The sequence below is a fragment of the Chrysemys picta genome, chromosome 1, assembly GCF_011386835.1.
Source record: "Chrysemys picta bellii isolate R12L10 chromosome 1, ASM1138683v2, whole genome shotgun sequence".
NCBI lineage: Eukaryota > Metazoa > Chordata > Testudines > Emydidae > Chrysemys > Chrysemys picta.
The window spans coordinates 137,601,073-137,618,555 of NC_088791.1; the positions used below are offsets into that span (position 1 = coordinate 137,601,073).

The window sequence follows — 17,483 nt, forward strand, 5'->3', positions numbered from 1 at the left end:
AGCATTCCATCCTTATCAACTAAAAGCAAGGTGAAAACAGTATCTCTTACAACTCTCGCATTGTTAGGGTTAGAGTTAGGGTTAGGGTTTCCTTTCACTATATCCTTAAATTGACTAAGACATCTACCCCCAGATCCTCCTTTTTCTCTTTTTTTTTTAATTCTGCTTCCACAACTCCTCTGTGCTAACCCCAGGTGCTTTTGTTTTGCTTGTAACCTTTAAGCTGGACCTCAAGAGAGCTATCTTGGTGCTTAATTATTATATTTGCTCTTTTTTAAATCTAGCAATAGCCTCCGTTCCAGATGTATTTTCTTTCTTTTTGTTTTTTAATAAAATTTACCTTTTTTAAGAACAGGATTGGGTTTTTGTGTCCTAAGAGGTTTGTGCATATGTTGTTTAATTAGCTGGTGGCAACTGCTGATTTCCTTTGTTTTCTTTCTCAGCTATTCCCTGGAGGCGGGGGTGAAAGGGCTTGAGGGTACCCCACAGGGAGGAATTCCCAAGTGCGCCTTCCTGGGTTCAAAGGGGTTTTTTGCATTTGGGTGGTGGCAGCATCTACCCATCCAAGGTCAGAGAGAAGATGTAACCTTGGGAACTTAATACCAGCCTGGAGTGGCCAGTATAAATTTTTAGAATCCTTGCGGGCCCCCACCTTCTGTCAAAGTGCCAGAGTGGGGAATCAGCCTTGACAGCTCCTAAGTCACTTGGGTGGGTTTGAAATTTTTACCCTGAATCCTCTAAATGCAAAACAAAGTGTTTAATTTCACAGCTGTGTTAAACTGACCAGTTCAGGCTCTAAAATATTAGAAGGTCCCGCTGGAGTTTCTCATTGAGTAACAGAGAGCAAGGGGCAGAGGGAAATGCGGAGGAGAGACGCAGAAGTCCCCTGAACAGGATAAATGAGCTCAGTGCACATATGACCTGTATTTCTAACTCTGCTTTTCCCCGTTTTCCCCACAGTTTCCACTGGCCTTCATCCAGGTAAGTGGCACATTGATTTTTATTCTCACAGCCGCTAGCTGAAAGCTGGAGCTGCTGCGGGGATGGGGAGACTCCCGTGCTCCACAGCAGAGGGGGGCTGTAGTGTGTTCGTTGTGAATGGGTAGTGCGGCCGCTAGGGTGAGCAAGGAAGTAAGGGTGAGTCTGTATGAACAGGAAATAGAGTCCTGCATTCACCCCACCCACCCTGGGGACTGGGTCTCTGGCATCTCAGCATTGGATCATCCCAGAGATTTCAGTCCTCAGCTGCAGCGCAACATTGGAACATGGGAAAAATGAGCCCGTGACCTTTTCTGTTTCTTTAGGTTGTTTAAAGGAGCCTGGAAAGGGTCTTTTGTGAAAGTGAGCCCTGGTCCGCACACAAATTTCATTCCAGTTTAACTGTGTCAGTCAGGGGTGGGATTTTATACCAAAGTAATTATACCGGTGCAGCCGCTAGCATGGGCCTGGTTATACCAGCATAGAGGTGCCTTATACAGGCATAGCTCATTCCCCTTCCTGTACAGAAATAAGCTAGAATGGTCAAAGGCACCTTTATCCTGGTATAACTGTGTCCACACTAGGGGGATTGAACTGGTGTCACTACACCAGTATAGCTCAAGCAGTACAACTTTTATATGGAGACGGGCCCTATGTTTATTATTTCTGCCTCTTTTTCCATTAGAAGTTCAGATCTTGTCCACCCTGGAAGTCTCTGTGGGCACAAGAGAACTAGGGAATTGATGATATGTTATGAGTCCAGGGCAGGAAAACTGAACGCCTCAGATGGGAAGGGATCTTTAGGACTCTACTATTATTCAGGGTTGTTTGTTTTTGTGGCCAGCTGTTTAATTCCAATGATTAACAAACAGTTGGGATAAAGGCTGTCTCTGTTAAGACAGTGTGACCTAGATAGATGACTGTGGTGGGACTCAGGAGACCTGGGTTCTATTCCTAACTCTCCCATCCTTCTACTGGTGACTTTAGGAAGTGAGCTCACTTCTCTCTACCTCAGTTTCCCCAGATGTGAAACAGGGATAATGATACTGACCTCCTTTGTAAAGCGGGTTGAGATCTATGGATGCAAAGTGTTAGGTATTTTTTTTTATTATTATAATTGTTTCCAACTCCCACCCCTTCAGTTAAGATGTGGCCGCTCACAATAAATACATCTGAGATCTGGTGAGAAACTAGGGGAGACCAGACGTGGCATTTCTGCTATTTCTGAGGTTAAAACAACAAGCAGGGGGCGAAAAAACACTTTTTTTTTTTTTTTTTGATTTGGAAAAAGCTTTCAGGCCTTCTGTCTAAATCCATCATAAAGATGGCAAAAGCAGCACAAGCCCAATTATAAACATTCTTTGCCAGCCTCCTCTGAGCCACATAGTCATGTCATCCCCTGATCCGTCTCGCACTTGGCTACCCACTTTTCACGTGACTTAAATGTGGGGCCAACTCTCAGTAACTGCGACAGTGCAGTGGGACTTGTCCGCTGAAGGTCCTTTCACCCACTCTGCCTTCGGTGTCACCTAGTAGGGGCTCTTGGAGACAGGGCCTGCTCTCTCCCAGTCAGCCATGAGAGGTCACTCACATCCCCTGTCACTTGGCTCAGCGATAAAGTCCGAATGAAATAAATCCTCGCCAGTCAGTCACTTGCCTGGGGCTATCTGAAGTAAATAGACTTTTGATGATAGCCAAGATACAGGGGAGAAAACGGATAGAAAATGAAAGAGTGTAAATTAAACATGTTCCTGAGAGGTCTGGAAAGGGCACATCAAACTATATATCGCTTTTAGTTTAATCTCTTTGATGGTTTCTACTAGAGCTGGGCCTGAGCTGCAGAATTTACAACCAGGTTAGAATCTGGACACGTCAGACCTGGTTTGGTCCATTGCTTTGGCCTGTTAATAATCTATTTGTAATTAATACTACTCGGCTTTTACAGAGATGAGGTTTCAGATCAAGCCTCCGGACCTGCCTTCAAACTTGCCCAAAACCATACTCAGGCCCTTGTCTAATTTATTCAGATTGGCCCCCACATTCCCCATCCCCCATACATATTGTGCATTGAGTAGCAGCCCAAAACAACAACATGTTTAAGCCCAGATGAGCAGGGCTGGCTTTAGGCCAATTCAACCAATTCCCTTGAATTGGGCCCCGTGCCTAAGAGGGCCCCGCGCCCAAGCCCCAGTATGGCGTACCAGCAACAGCCGGTGCGCCATTCCGGGTGGCCCGGCTTCCCCAGGGGGCAATTTAAAGGGCCCAGGCCCTTTAAATTGCCACCAGAGCCCCACTGCTGGAGCCTGGGGTAGGGCTGTGGGGCTCTGGGGGCTATTTAAAAATAGCTTCCCCAGGGCTTCTGTGGCTATTTAAAGGGCCGGGGCAGTAGAAGCAGGGGAGCCCCGGGCCCTTTAAATAGCCCCCAGAGCCCTGGGATGGGGGGGGTTCAGGGGCTATTTAAAGGGCTGGGGCTCCAGCTGCCTCTGCTGCATCCCCTGCCCGCACCAGCCCCGTACCCCCTGCCCTGCCCGCAGCCAGCCCTGTACCCTCTGTCCTGCCCGCACCAGCCCCGCCCCCCCGCCCTGCCTGCAGCCAACCCCACATCTCCTGCCCTGTCTCCAGCCAACCTCTGCCGCACCCCCCTGCCTGAAGCCAGCCAGTCCTGCACTCCTCTGTCTCCAGCCCTGCCAACCCATGCCGCACCCCGCTGCAGCCCTGCCTGAAGCCAGCCAGCCCACCCCACACACCCTGTCTCCAGCCAACCCTGCACCCCTTGCCCTCCCTGCAACCAGACCCTACCTTCAGTCAGCCCCTGCCCTGCCTCCTGCCAGCCCTATGTCCACTGCTGCCCTGCAGTTCCCAGGGCAGTAACCCTGCACACCTGCTTCAATGAGGGGGGCAGGGAACAGCTGGGACCCACACATGTGCACACACCCCCCCCCAGGGAGTGGCGGGGACCCGCACATGTGAAACGGCGCTCATTAATAACCGATCAACAGCATATATGACACAATGTACATAATATATAATTTTATTATTTATATAGTTATGGAAAGTAAATAATACATGGAAGAAATGAAAGGGCTTTTTTTACAGGGCTTTTTTTTTTTTTTTGGTTAGTCATTCCTGCCGGGGCCCCGCCAAAAATGTTCGAATTGGGCCCCGCGCTTCCTAAAGCCGGCCCTGCAGATGAGCATTTCCATAGCCCATTGCCTTCCACATACCTGCATGGGGAGGGTTTTCTCAGCCCCAGAGGTAACTTGAGTATTTCAATCCTCAGCCAGAGCAGTTGCCAATTCTCAAACTGCAAATAGAACATTCAAACTCCCAGGCAAAGAGAAACTCACCGCATCCTGCGCCTGTGCATTGGTCTCTTAGCCTTGCTCTCTCCCATCCTCCTTGCCCACTCCATGCAGCTGTGGGCATGTTGATCAGGTGGGCAGACAATGGAGTAGATTCGGTGTTGGTATCTGGCTGTTTAATCACACGCTGATTGCACAGGAGTTGACTGGTTAATCCTTACAGAATACTGGGAAAGTACAGAGCCAGCCACCAGGTGCCCTAACCTCAGCTATAGAAGAGAGCGATGATTGTATATATCCTGTATCTCTGCCGAACATTGGACTGCAACTGCCCTGCTCTGCAGCCTCGTGCCGTGTAGACACCCTGCCTGTAAATGAAAGGTTAAGAGTCATCCTGTCTTGTGACCTTGTGCTCTCCTCACCTCTAGGACCCACAGAAGAACCGCGTGTATCAGTGGCGAGAGGTGGAGCTAAATGGGGGCCTCACCCAGCTCTCCTTCCCCCTCACCTCCGAGCCCATCCAAGGCACCTACAACGTGGTGGTGCAGAAGGAGTCGGGGACCAATCTCGAACACTCCTTTACTGTGGAGGAATATGGTAAGGAAGGGTCCCACTCGTGCTGGGGTGGGGGTGTTGGAAGCAGGAGCAACCGTCTGGGATTCATCCATTCCAGGCACAAAAATCCAGTTCAGGATTGTCTGGGGTGTAGATGAGTGAAGAGAGATCTGAGGAATGGGCCAGGAAAACACTGGATGCTTTAAGCGTTCTGGATCTGAGCCCCCATCCAGTGGTGTGTAGGTTTCTCCTCAGCACTTGAACTGCCAGTGTCACTGTTCACTGTAAGCCCGGGAGTATCTGGATCTGAATACAAAGGCCTATTCCTCGGGCCTACTGGATTTGGGCTGTGATTCCAGCCTCAGTACAATGCAGCTTTATTTTTGTGTAGGGTCTTTCCTACCAGTTGTGTGCAGCATATGGTACGGATGCAGAACAAACTATGTGCATGCTGCATTACAGTGGCACAGTTTGCTCCCCCTGTGCTCTGCCAATGAAACTGGCTTAACTCACCTCTCCTGTCTACCCTTCTCCCACTCGGGTCTTCACACCTTTGTCCTTGTGGCCCCTGACACCCAGAACATTTTCAAACATTCAAAATAAATGAATAAAGACACTTTGGCTGGAGACCAAGCCGGGAAAACATCAGCCCCAAAGGACAATCTTTCGGAAGGTTTATGAGGAAAGGAAAACTTTCGGGGCCAGGTTCCCTGGTGCAGTCCGTCTGCTTTGTACCACTCCAGGGACGCAAAGTAACCAGGCTTATGGCTGCTTTGCTTCACTGGAGCAGCACAGGAGCGAGAGCACACAGTGAATGTGGCCCTTTAAATCTGGTGAGTGACGATGGTGCACTGGGGAGTCGGGCCCTCACTAAGGATATGTCTACACTACGAAATTAGGTCGAATTTATAGAAGCCGGTTTTATAGATATCGGTTTTATACAGTCGATTGTGTGTGTCCCCACATAAAATGCTCTAAGTGCATGAAGCCGGCGGACCGCGTCCACAGTACCGAGACTAGCGTCGACTTCCGGAGCGTTGCACTGTGGGTAGCTATCCCACAGTTCCCGCAATCTCCGCCGCCCATTGGAATTCTGGGTTGAGATCCCAATGCCTGATGATGCAAAACAGTGTCGTGGGGAGTTCTGGGTACATGCCGTCAGGCCCCTCCCCCTCCGTCAGAGCAACGGCAGATAATCGATTTGCACCTTTTTACCTGGGTTACCTGTGCAGACAACAGCACGGCAAGCATGGAGCCCGCTCAGCTCAGCTCAGCTCATCGTCACCATATGTCATCTGGGTGCCAGCAGACGTGGTACTGCATTGCTACACAGCAGCAGCTAATTGCTTTTTGGCAGTAGACGGTGCAGTAGACGGTGCAGTATGACTGGTGGCCTTCATCAGCTATCTTGGTGCTGGCAGACATGGGGCTGCATTCCTACACAGCAGCAGCCCCTTGCCTTTTGGCAGTAGATGGTGTACTAAGATTGATATCCGTCATCGTCGTATTCCAGTTCAATCAGAGGCACCTAGGCAGACATGCTTTGTCTCCTGGAGACTCAGTCCTGCCGGCAGTCCTATTGAACCGTCTTGACGATGATGGCTAGCAATCGTAGTACAGTATCTTTTGCCAAGCACCCAAAAGATGCTGAAGGCTATCAGTCATGTTGCACCGTCGGCTGCCAGCTTAAGATGTAAAAAATAGATGTATTCATTTGCTTCCCCCTCCCTCCGTGAAATCAACGGCCTGCTAAACCCAGGGTTTTGAGTTCAATCTTTGGGGGGGCCATTCTGTGTGACAGTTGTTTGTGTTTCTCCCTGATGCACAGCCACTTTTGTTGATTTTAATTCCCTGTACCTGTACGCCATGTCGTCAGTTGCCCCTCCCTCCCTCCGTCAGTTTCGCGCCTTTTTTCAGACCAGATGCCATAGCACTGGGATCATGGAGCCCGCTCAGATCACCGCGGCAATTATGAGCACTATGAACACCACGCGCATTGTCCTGGAGTATATGCAGAGCCAGGACATGCCAAAGCAAAACCAGGACCAGCCGATGAGGCGATTGCAGCGCGGCGACGAGAGTGATGAGGAAATTGACATGGACACAGCCCTCACACAAGGTACGGGCCCCAGCAATGTGCAAATCATGGTGTTACTGGGGCAGGTTCATGCCGTGGAATGCCGATTCTGGGCCCGGGAAACAAGCACAGACTGGTGGGACCGCATCGTGTTGCATGTGTGGGACGATTCCCAGTGGCTGCGAAACTTTTGCATGCGTAAGCGGCACTTTCATGGAACTTTGTGACTTGCTTTCCCCTGCCCTGAAGCGCCAGAATACCAGGATGAGAGCAGCCCTCACAGTTGAGAAGCGAGTGGCGATAGCCCTGTGGAAGCTTACAACGCCAGACAGCTACCGGTCAGTCGGGAATCAATTTGGAGTGGGCAAATCTACTGTGTGGCTGCTGTGATCCAAGTTGCCAGGGCAATCAAAGACTTGGTGATATCAAGGGTAGTGACTCTGGGAAACGTGCAGGCCCTAGTGGATGGCTTTGCTGCAATGGGATTCCCAAACTGTGGTGGGGCGATAGACGGAACCCATATCCCTATCTTGTCACCGGAGCAACAACCCACTGAGTACATAAACCGCAAGGGGTATTTTTCAATGCTGCTGCAAGCCCAGGTGGATCACAAGGGACGTTTCACCAACATCAATGTGGGATGGCCGGGAAAGGTACATGATGCTCGCGTCTTCAGGCACTCTGGTCTATTTCAAAAGCTGGAGGAAGGGACTTTCTTCCCGGCCAGAAAATAACCATTGGGGATGTTGAAATGCCTATCGTGATCCTTGGGCACTCCAGCCTACCCCTTAATGCCCTGGCTCATGAAGCTGTACACAGGCAGCCTGGACAGTAGTCAGGACCTGTTAAACTACAAGCTGAGCAAGTGCCGAATGGTGGTGGAATGTGCATTTGGACGTTTAAAAGCGCGCTGGCGCAGCTTACTGACTCGCTCAGACCTCAGTGAAAAGAATATCCCCATTGTTATTGCTGCTTGCTGTGTGCTCCACAATATCTGTGAGAGTAAGGGGGAGACATTTATGGCGGGGTGGGAGGTTGAGGCAAATCACCTGGCCGCTGATTACACGCAGACAGATACCAGGGTGGTTAGAAGAGTACAGCAGGGCGTGGTGCGCATCAGAGAAGCTTTGAAAACGAGTTTTGTGACTGGCCAGGCTACAGTGTGAAACTTCTGTTTGTTTCTCCTTGATGAACCCTCCGTCCCCCCCACCTGGTTCACTCTACTTCCCTGTAAACCAACCACCCCAGCCTCCCTTCCCCCCTTCGAGCACCACTTGCAGAGGCAATAAAGTCATTGTTACTTCACATTCATGCATTCTTTATTAATTCATCACACAACTAGGGGGATAATTGCCAAGGTAGCCCGAGAGGGGTGGGGGAGGAGGGAAGGAAAAGGAACACTGCAGTTTAAAACTTTAACTCTTATTGAAGGCCAGCCTTCCGATGCTTGGGCAATCATCTGGGGTGGAGTGACTGGGTGGCCGGAGGCCCCCCCAGTGTGTTCTTGGGCGTCTGGGTGAGGAGGCAATGGGACTTGGGGAGGAGGGCTGTTGGTTACACAAGGGCTGTAGCGGCAGTCTCTGCTCCTGCTGCCTTTCCTGCAGCTCAACCATATGCTGGAGCATATCAGTTTGATGCTCCAGCAGCCGGAGCATCGACTCTTGCCTTCTGTCTGTAAGCTGACGCCACCTATCATCTTCAGCCTGCCACTTGCTCTGTTAAGCCCGTCACCTCTCCTCTCGTTCATATTGTGCTTTTCTGTAGTCTGACATTGACTGCCTCCACGCATTCTGCTGTGCTCTTTCAGCGTGGGAGGACATCTGGAGCTCCGTGAACATATCATCCCGAGTCCGCCGTTTTCTCCTTCTAATCTTTGCTAGCCTCTGCGAAGGAGAAACATTTGCAGCTGGTGGAGGACAAGGGAGAGATGGTTAAAAAAGACACATTTTAGAGAACAATGGGTACACTCTTTCACGTTAAATTTTGCTGTTCATATTACACAGCACATGTGCTTTCGTTACAAGGTCGCATTTTTCCTCTTATATTGAGGGCCTGCCGGTTTGGTGTGAGAGATCACTCACGCGGTGCCAGGCAACAGAATTCGGCTTGCAGGCAGCCATGGTAAGCCACAGTCTTTTGGCATTTTTAACCCTCATAACATGTGGGAAAGGCTTAAAACAGTAGTGCCCTCATTTCCCATGCCAAGGACCCATTGGGTTGGCCATTTAAAATGGGTTTGCAGTGTAAAAGGAGGGGTTGGGGTTTCCGGGTTAACATGCAGCACAAACCCAACCCCCCTCCCCACACACACACACCCAATTCTCTGGGATGATCCCTTCATCCCTCCGCCCCCCCCCCATCCACCGCGTGGCTAACAGCGGGGAACATTTCTGTTCAGCCGAGCAGGAATGGGCACCTCTGAATGCCCCCTTAATAATATCACCCCATTTCAACCAGGTGACCGTGAATGATATCACTCTCCTGAGGATAACAAAGAGAGATAAGGAATGGATGTTGTCTGCATGCCAGCAAACACCGGGACCATACGCTGCCATGCTTTGTTATGCAATGATTCCAGACTATGTGCTACTGGCCTGGCGTGGTAAAGTGTCCTACCATGGCAGACAAGATAAGGCAGCCCTCCCCAGAAACCTTTTGCAAAGGCTTTGGGAGTACATTAAGGAGAGCTTTCTGGAGATGTCCCTGGAGGATTTCCGCTCCATCCCCATACACGTTAACAGACTTTTCCAGTAGCTGTACTGGCCGCGATTGCCAGGGAAAATTAATCATTAATCATTAAACACGCTTGCTTTTAAACAATGTGTGATATTTACAAAGCTACACTCACCAGATGTCCCTTGTGTGCCCTCAGGGTCTGGGAGCACGCCTTGGGTGAGTTCGGGGGTTACTGGTTCCAGGTCCAGGGTGACAAACATATCCTGGCTGTTGGGGAAACCGGTTTCTCCGCTTCCTTGCTGTGAGCTATCTTCATTGTCTTCATCATCATCATCATCATCTTCCGCGTACCCCGAACCCGCTTCCCTGTTGGGTGTTTCTCCATTGACAGAGTCAAAGCACATGGTTGGGGTTGTGGTGGCTGCACCCCCTAGAATGGCATGCAGCTCCGCGTAGAAGCGGCATGTTTGCGGCTCTGCCCTAGACCTTCCGTTTGCCTCTCTGGCTTTGTGGTAGGCTTGCCTTAGCTCCTTAATTTTCACGTGGCACTGCTGTGCGTCCCTGTTATGGCCTCTGTCCTTCATGGCCTTTGAGACCTTTTCTAATATTTTGCCATTTCGTTTACTGCTACAGAGTTCAGCTAGCACTGATTCGTCTCCCCATATGGCGAGCAGATCCTGTACCTCCCGTTCGGTCCATGCTGGAGCTCTTTTGCGATCCTGGGTCTCCATCATGGTTACCTGTGCTGATGAGCTCTGCGTGGTCACCTGTGCTCTCCATGCTGGGCAAACAGGAAATGAAGTTCAAAAGTTCGCGGGGCTTTTCCTGTCTACCTGGTCAGTGCATCTGAGTTGAGAGTCCTGTCCAGAGCGGTCACAATGAAGCACTGTGGGATAGCTCCCGGAGCCCAATAACATCGAATTCAGTCCACACTACCCCAAATCCAACCCGCAAAGGCCGATTTTTAGCGCTAATCCCCTCATCGGAGGTGGAGTAAAGAAACCGGTTTAAAGGGCCCTTTAGGTTGAAAGAAAGGGCTTCGTCGTGTGGACGTGTCCAGGCTTAATTTGATTTAACCCTGCTAAAGTCGACCTAAACTCGTAGTGTAGACCAGGGCTAAGTATCACTTGCGTAGCATAGTTTGGAATACAGCCTCTAAAGCAACGACAGCCGGCGGTCAGGGTTGGGCAAGGGGAGCAAATGGGAGGGGAGCAGGATTACGGTGTCTTTCTCTTCAGTTCCACAGTCCCTGGCCAGATCCTCAGCAGGTGGAAGCTGGCACAGCTGCACTGGTAGCCATGGAGCTGTGGTGATTTATAGCAGGCTGAGGATCTGGCACCATGCGTTGGGGATGGAAAGGGGAGAAGCTGTGTCTGTCACTCAGTGGGGAAATGACAGTGATGTACACGTGTTCCCTCTGCTCTGCTCAACGTCTGGTCCTTCTCTCCCCCTCAGTGCTGCCCAAGTACGAGGTGTCGGTGAAGCTGCCCAAGAAAATCACCATCCAGGATGAGGAGCTGAAAGTGGCTGTCTGTGGTCTGTGAGTCGCGGGGTTTGAGTCACCGTTCTTTGTGCTTGTCCACCATTGCCTTCCTGCTGCTACCCCAGAAACCAGAGCTGGAGAAGGCCCCTTGGGTCACTTTCTCTCCATCCCCAGGGGACCTGGGCAGGATTGTTCCCTACTGTCTAGTCTGCACCCAGCCCAAGCTTTAAACATCCCAATAAATGGGGCACCTCCCCCTGCCCCAGGAAATGATGCCTCAGCCTCATACAGCTCCCTCTCAGAAAGGCTTTCTCTGTTATTCAACCCAAATTTCCCCTTTCTTAACATCCTTCCATCCTTCCTAATCAGACCCCCAAGTGCCTCCTTAAATAATCCGGGCCGCCCCTTAGTGATGCCTCCTTTAGACACTTATAGGCAGAAATTACATCCCTTCTTAGACATCCTGTAACCAGAGTTGCCAGATTTAACTCTTCCTTCCCTCCTCATAAATCCCTCCCTCCAGCTACCTGCTCATATTTCTTGCTCTTCTCTGAACTCCTTCCAATTTGTCAATGGCCTTTGGGTAAACAGGTGCCCGGAGCTGAAAACAGTGCTCCATAGGTGTCGTGTAGCGGTGACGGGAGATGATAATCCCTCTCTATACAGCCTTAGTGCGACCCCACCTGGAAGACAGTGTTCAGCTCTGGGCCCCACAGCTCTGAGGAGACTGCACCTGGAATATTGTCTGCAGGTCTGGGCTCTTCCGTACCAGAAAGGTGTGGCCAAATGGGAGGGAGCTGGGAGAAGGGAAACTCAACTGATTAAGGAGCAGAAGAGCCGGAGTATCAGGCAACATTTCCTAATGGGGCAGGCCTGCTGGGTAATGGAATAATCTCCCCCAGGAAATGGCTGGAGTCCCGTCACTGGAGTCATTGGAAAACAGGACTAGACCAAGCTCCAGAGAATAGACATTAGGAAACCAGCAACAGAGTCCTCGGGGGCAATGGTATAAAGGACCCCAAAAGGCCTCTTTTGCCTGACTCTGTCTCCCCGTCTAAGCACCTTGTGTCTCTTTAACCCCTCTCTGGTTACAGATACACCTATGGGACCCCTGTCCCTGGCCTGGTGAATGTCCGTGTGTGCCGGAGATTCTCCCAGTCCAGGTCACGCTGCTATGGAAGAGAGGCCGAGTCTGTGTGTGAGGAATTCACCAGACAGGTGAGTCCAAGGCCCATCCCATAGGCAGGAGGTGACTGTCTTGAGCAGCAACAGAGAGTCCTGTGGCACCTTTAAGACTAACAGATGTATTGGAGCATAAGCTTTCGTGGATGAATACCCACTTCGTCAGACGCATGTAATGGAAATTTCCAGAGGCAGGTATAAATATGCAGACAAGAATCAGTATGGAGATAACGAGGTTAGTTCAATCAGGGAGGGTGAGGTCCTCTGCTAGCAGGTGAGGTGTGAACACCAAGGGAGGAGAAATTGCTTTTGTAGTTGGCTAGCCATTCACAGTCAGGAGGAGGGCGATCTGTGTCTGTCAAAGAGGATTGTTAGACCTCAGCTGGGAATCTGTGTTCGGAGTTGGGCTCTGTCTCACAGGAGGGAGGTATTGGTTCGAAGGAGGTGAGGCCAGGGCTGGGGGATATAAATTATGAAGAAAAACCCCTAGGGTGAAATCCTGGCCCCATTGAAATCAATGGCAAAACTCCCATTGACATCAGTCAGATCAGGATTCACCCCCGAATGGGTATTTCTTCTAGCTGGGAAAGAGAAGACCCTAAGAAGTTTTTGTATCAGTGAACAGGAATGAGATGGGGAGGGGAGTGGGAGCAGAGCAGAGGAGAAAGCAAGAGGAAACTGTAGGATCTGGAAGAGAGAGAGAACTCAAGAGGAAGAAGAAGAAAGAGAGAGACAGGGCAAGGAGGTAGAGAGAATAGGGATAGAGCAATAAAGAGAGAGACGGAGAATATGAAGGAGAAGAAAGTAAGAGAGAAAATAGAGGTAGGTTAGACAGAGATAGTAGGAGGAGAAGAAACTGAGAGAAAGAAAGAGAGAAGGAGGAAGAGAGAAAGAATGTGCATGGAGAAAGAGAGAGGATTTCAAGGATGGATAAAAAACACAATGAGATTTATCACACTGATGGGAAGTTGCAGATCTAGGGGATGTAATCTGAACAATCAGTGAACCAGGCATGTAACTTGGAGAATTTGTGGTGAAATGCATCAGAGAGGGCAGCATGTTGGATACATCACTGGGGACCAGAGATGCCTTGATTGGTTTGTTGAGGAAGATGGGAAGAGAGAGGGATCAGGCCGGATCAAGCCAGTAAGAGGATGGGATTAAGGCAAATCAAGCAGCAGGGAAACGTTTTGGGTGCTGGGGTATCTGTTCTTGTTCCACATAGACCTGAATTGTACAGGGTTTTCCATGGTAATTTCCTCTTTGGTCTCTGGCTCAGGCGGACGTTCGAGGCTGTGTCTCCAATGTGGTGAAGACTAAAATATTCCAGCTCAAGCGAAAGAGTTATGATATGAAAATTGAGGTGCAAGGCAAGATCACGGAAGAGGGTACAGGTATGCATCAGGCTAACCTGGTGGAGCTGTGGGGTCGCACTGCAATAGCAGTGGGCGTTGCAAGCCAGCACTGAAGGGCACTGGCAGAACTGGACAATATGGGGCAGGACTGGAGCATCTGGAGGTGCTGCAGGTCAGTGCTTTAGTTCAAGCCCCTCTTTGCTGTGTTTTCTTTCAGGGGTGGAGTTAACTGGGACAGGGTCCAGTGAGATCACAGGCACCATGAGCAAAATCAGCTTTGAGCAGGTGGACTCTCATTACATACCAGGGATCCCCTTCTCCGGGCAGGTAGGGAACCTCTGAGAGCCCAGGAAATTACCTGACATGAGTGTGCTTGTCTGTGGAGAATGAGAACTTGCAAATGGAAAAGGGAAAATGTGGGAGGATTACAAACCACGGGAACAGGAGCCATCTCCCTCTGCCTCTACACATGCTGTGGTATCCTTGCCATTAGTGGGAATTGCAGCGCCTTCCTCTGACCCCCTGGTGCTGTCAGAGACAAGATACAGAGGAGAAGGCCCATTGGTGTGGTCAGCACAGTCCTTCCCATGTTCCCAATCACAGACTCTGTGAGAACGTGCCACCTCCTCAGGTGGTTCAGACTTACCCAGCACATTCATACATGCCTGTCCCTTGGTCAGCTCTGTAGGAAACACTCTCTGGAGCTGCCTCAGGGGAATAACGTGGGCAAAGGGTCATTAAGACTGTGGGGACTGCTTTCCCTGCCTCGTATAAGCAATGGAAATTGGATTTGTTCCTTTAGGTGAAGCTGGTGGATGGGACCGATGCTCCAATCGCCAATGAAACAATCCGGATTTCCATAGGGAGAAACAAATACAAAGCCAACTACACAACGAATGAAGAGGGCCGAGTCTGGTTTTCCATAGACACTGTCAACTTCACAGACACCTCCATTCAAATCACCGTGAGTGGCTGAATCCAGGGAGCTAGGGGATGGGAGGTGTCACAGGCTGAGCTTAAGGGGAGATGTCTGTGGTTTTATTGATCTCTCTGCCCATCAGGAGATAAAACAAAGAGTTTGTTGGCTGGGAATTTCAGTCTCCTCCTCTCTGTCTTGCTCTCTCTCTGTCTGTCCCTTGCACTCTGTGTCTTGCCCACACTCTGTCGCTCTCCCTCTGGTTCTCCATTTCTCTCTCTCCATACAAGCATGGAAAATGCAGATCAATGCACTGTGCACTGAAAAATCTGCCAAGAACATGTTTTTAAAATTACCCACTCTTTCCTTCTGAAATGCTAGTAGACTTGTTACTCACTTTTTGGTCTGATGTAAAAACGTTCTTCTTTATCAGGCAAACCATAAATCTGAACTGAACTGTTACGACAGAGACTGGGTCACCCCTGAGTATGGTAACGCCGTTCACACAGCAACACACTTTTACTCTCCGAGTAAGAGCTTTCTCAAAATCGAGCCCTTGTCTCAGACTTTAAGCTGCGGCTCCAATGAGATGGTCCGGGTGCACTACATCCTGAAGCCAGAGGCCGTGGGGGAGCAGAAGGAAATCGTCTTTTACTATGTGGTAAGCCCGGACCTAGTGACCTCTACCTCCGTACACGTGACACAGCACTGGAGGCCAGACACCCATATATGTCCCAGGTCACCAAACTGCCCCGAGGCCAGGTTCTCTTGACCTTGACATTTACATGTAAAAGCCAGTGAAGGAAATGCAGAACTGGCCAGCCAGTGGATGGTTTCTGCAGGGAGAGAGAATTTCTGACTTGGTCGAGGTCCCTGTAAACTCCAGTCTGGGTCTGGGACTCTGTATGGCTCTGCGGGATTTTCTGCTCCTTCCCCACAGGAAGGCATCAGTATAGTCACCCCCACCCCCAGCATTCCCCCGTGAGCATCTCCCACCTCCCACCAGGACCCCTGTAACATGAGGGTTTCTTCTTCCCGGCAGGTGATGGCCAAGGGAGGCATCGTGAGGGCAGGCACCGAGGTGCATCCCGTGGGGGATGGAGAACGTGAGTAGAGCTGTGTGAATAACTGATTTTCCGGTTCACTGATCGAACCAGAAACCTCAAAAAACAATTGTTTGGGAGCGACTGAACCATTTCACTTTTGAGCTGCTTTAATCTTTTTAAATAGAATTGAAGGGAAATTGTAAATGAGGAGTTGTTTTGAATTGAAAAATGGAACCTTCCATTTAGGAAATGTCGAAAGAAAACCTTCTGTTTTGTTGCTGATTTTTTTTTCTGCCCAAAACCATTTGGTGAATTTCACACAAATTTGTGAAATGTTTTGGTTGATCTGAGTCTGCGTTTTTCAACAACAAAAAATCATCTGAAAAATTTCGGCCCATTCTCATTGTGAGCTCTCCCCACCCCTTTCTCTGCCTGTCCTGGGAGGCTGAGCTGCTGTGTCTGAAGCAGGTGCCGAGAACAGAGCCCTTCTCTCCTCTTCGCTTTCTCTTTCCTTCTTGTCTCACTAGTCATGGTCTCTCTCTCTCCCTTTGACACACACACAGTTCCCCTGACCGATTTCATTTCATTAACGGCAGTCTCAAGGGATTCCCAGTTTGACTGATTCAGGCTGTCTGGGCAAATTCCCCCTTCAGGAGCAGGAGTGTGGAATCCCACCCCCTCTGCAGCCCTGTGCGCACAACCCTCCGCACAGAGCCCCTGTACATGCACTTCTTTCCTCGCCTTCATTATTGCATGGGCAGGGGGGTCCTGCACTGATGGAGGACAGTACTAGACTCTAGCTGATATGGATTTAGGGGACATGCTGAGATCCAGCAAACCCATCTCACCTGAATATCCCACACCGGGTGTCTGCAGTAAGAGTCCAAGGCCTCAAGTATGCACCAAAACTCTTACCCTTGGATAGCGAATTTTTCAGGGTGGCTGATGTTGCAGCCATAATGAGGGAGCCTAGGGAAATGTGTGGCCCTGGAGCTCATTCTCTACAGCTTATCCCCTGCCCCCCTGTCTCTGTTTGCCAGTTATCCAAGTATTTGAGCTGAGCCTCCCCGTGGGGCCTGATATCGCCCCCCTGGCCCGGGTACTCGTATACACCACTTTACCCAGTGGGGACGTTATCGCCAATTCCGAAGATTTCAAGATTGAAAACTGCTTTGCCAATAAGGTGAGCATCCGGTTTCTATAACTCACATTCTCCCCATGGACAATGGCCCACCTGTGGAACCTGGAATTGCAAATTTCAAGGAAGACTCAGGAAATGTTCAATGGCTCCATGAGCCCATCAGGCACTGACCATGGATCAGTAATTGAATATGAGAGATGAATGCACATCAGGAGTAATTTGCATAGGCAGAATTATAAGGGTGGAAGCAGAACTGACGTATAGGGGGCACTCCTGGTCATGTTTGAATTGCATTGGTCAGGGCTGAGGGCATTGGCAGAGCTGTGTGCAGGACTGGGCTGTGCTGCGAGGCAGAGTGTGAAGGTACCTGGAGAACTAGCTCCTCTAACTCCTTTTCTGGGGTTGCAGGTCGACTTGCATTTCTCACCGGCCGAGGGCCTCCCCGCCTCCGGCACTCACCTCCGGATCGGAGCCTCCCCGGGCTCCCTGTGCGCCGTCCGTGCTGTGGACAAGAGCGTCCTCCTCATGAAGCCTGAAGCCGAGCTGTCGCCCAGCTCTGTAAGTGCCACAAGAGTAGGTCTTGTCTGGAAAGTGCCGAGAATCACTCGTGAGAGCTAGGGCAGAGCAGTCTGTCTGTTATTGTAGGGTCCCTCGTCAGCACAGGGGCTGCGCCCACTGCTTGATCTATGTAGGGCCCTCATGAAAACTATGGCTGCACACAGTGGTTTATAGTTCTGGGGCCATTTGTGAGGACACAACCACACATACTGAT

General features: G+C 50.3%; 1 pseudogene; it reads left to right on the top strand.

Annotated features, from left to right (window-relative positions):
- Positions 1–17,483, top strand: part of LOC101947865 (alpha-2-macroglobulin-like) — a 62,820-nt pseudogene that overhangs the window by 16,448 nt on the left and 28,889 nt on the right.